This window comes from Cornus florida, unplaced genomic scaffold (assembly GCF_030987335.1).
Source record: "Cornus florida cultivar Cherokee Brave unplaced genomic scaffold, ASM3098733v1 CherokeeBrave_3.0.0_Hap2_Chr11, whole genome shotgun sequence".
NCBI lineage: Eukaryota > Viridiplantae > Streptophyta > Magnoliopsida > Cornales > Cornaceae > Cornus > Cornus florida.
This window is the reverse complement of record NW_026775581.1, coordinates 46,846,781-46,849,256: the sequence shown is the minus strand read 5'-3', so window position 1 is coordinate 46,849,256 and position 2,476 is coordinate 46,846,781. Positions and strand designations below refer to the sequence as shown.

General features: G+C 38.7%; 1 pseudogene; it reads right to left on the bottom strand.

The window, feature by feature from the left end:
• Positions 1-493: 493 nt before the first annotated feature.
• Positions 494-592, bottom strand: LOC132287476 (small nucleolar RNA R71; annotated as a pseudogene).
• Positions 593-2,476: the final 1,884 nt, after the last annotated feature.

The window sequence follows — 2,476 nt, the reverse complement described above, 5'->3', positions numbered from 1 at the left end:
CACCACAATAACAAGGCCAAGTTCCATATGGAATGCCAAGGCCAATGTATGTTCCACAACCTCCCATCAACAATCAAGGAATTCAAAACCAAGGTGTTTATGTTGCACCTCATGTAGCTAATCCACCTCTTGCTTTAAGAGATCACTATGTGCCTAATGAATACAATGCACCTACATGCATCCAATTGCCTCCATTTAGAGCACATCATTATGAAATTAAGCCACAAACCATTCAAATGCTTCCTAACTATCATGGACTTCCAAGTGAAGAACCTTACAAGTATTTGGATGAGTTTCTTGAGGTATGTTCCATCGTAAAATATATGGACATGCCAGAAGAGGTTTAATGACTCAAACTTTTTCCATTCACCTTAAAAGACAAGGCAAAGTATTGGTTTAACAATCTTAGGCCTTTTTCAATCACTTCTTAGGCAGAAATACAACAAGAGTTCTTGAAGAAGTACTATCCAGTTTCTAAGACCAATGCCATGAGGACCTCAATTCGAGAATTTTCACATGGGGATGGAGAAACGTTTCATGAGGCATGGGAACGCTTCAATGAATTGCTTAGGAAGTGTCCACATCATGACATGCCCAAATGGCAATTAGTTCAATACTTCTTTGAGAGCTTATCGGACAACTATAAGGGTATGGTTGATGCTTCCATGGGTGGCTCATACATTGATAGGCATGAGGATGACGTGTGGTGTCTCTATGAAAGCATAAGTGAAAATTATTTGCATAGAACACTATCATCCAAGAATGGTAGAAATTCACAAGGTAAGAAGAGTGTTGGCTTACATCAAGTCGAACAATCAAATGAAATAGCTGCCGAAATGAAGTCTTTGTCTCAAAGGTTTGATCAATTTTTTATTAACCAAAACTCAGCGAACCAAGTATCTTCTTTCCCTAACCATTCTCATCGTGCATCAAATGAAACATGTATGACTTGTTCTAGTGTTCTTCATTCTACTTCTTATTGTCCTCACAGACAAGTGCAAAGTGAACCTAATAAACAAGTCAATGCGGCTTTTGTGAACCAAGGGAACAATCCTTATGGTACTCATTATAATCCAAGTTGGAGGAATCATCCGAATTTCTCTTAGAAAAACTAAGGAGAGGGCTCAAACCTTTCCCAAGGCAGTTTTCAAGGGAAGTACATTCCACCTCCACTTCAAAATCAAGGATCCCAAGGTTATAAACCCTATCAATCACAAGGGAATCAATTTGCTAATTCTCATTTTTCTAACCAATCCTATTCCCAAGGTAATTTTAGAAGTCCCGCCTTTGAAGAGAAAGTTTTGAATGCTTTGGGCACTTTAGAGGCTAACACTCAATTATTTCATTCTCACTCTCAATCTATTGCAAAGCTAAAAACGCAAATAGAGCAAATAGCAAGCACTTTAAATGCAAGAGAGAAGGGAAAGATGCCTATAAATGCCCCACCTAAGCAACAATGTGTTGTGGAAACCCATTCCTCATCGGAAGGCCACGCCATTGAACATGTTAATGCGGTGACTACCTTACGGAGTGGTAGGATTGTGAACAAACAAGTTGGAGTGTCTAATGAAGAGAGTGAACTGGTGCAACCTCAAGTTGTCACCCGTCCTGTTTCACATCCTATTCCTCCTTCATTGCATATACATGACCTTATAGATGAGAAAGTCCTAAAAGATGTGTTTGAAAAAGTAGTTTTGAAAAAGGATGTTGAAAAGGTTTTATTGAAAAATAATTTGAAAACTTCTTGTATTGAAGAGAGTTCAAAAGAAAATTTTGAAAAAGTGTTTGAACTAAAGGTTCCATTTCCGGACGCCTTAAAAGGATCCATTTCAAAAGACAAGCAAAAGGCAAAAACCAATGAAATCATGGAAATATTTAGGCAAGTGAAAGTTAATCTTCCACTATTAGATGAATCAAGCAAATTCCGGTTTATGCCAAATTCTTGAAAGACTTGTGCACCCAAAAGCGGAAGAACAAGAGCTAAGCACCAAGAAAAGTGGTTTTGACCGAGCAAGTAAGCTCAATTTTGTAACATAACACTCTTCCAAAGTTTAAGGACCTCGGTTCACCCACTACATCATGCATTATTAGTGATCATATCATTAATCGGGCACTTCTTGACTTAGGAGCAAGTGTTAATCTTCTTCCATACTCGGTTTATGTCAAATTGGGCTTAGGTGAATTGAAATTGACGTCGGTAGTTTTGCAACTTGCTGACCGATCCATTAAGAAGCCTAGGGATATAGTTGAGGATGTTTTGATAAGGATTGACAAATTCTTCTTCCCGGTTGATTTCGTTGTCATAGACACGGAACCGGTTCGCAATCCTAAGGGCCAAATTTCCATTACCCTTGGCCATCCTTTCTTGGCAACCGCTAATGCCAACATCAATTGTAGGACGGGGATAATGAAGATTTCATTTGGCCACATGAAGGTGAAGTTGAATATCTTTAATCCCACACCCAATTCATTTGAC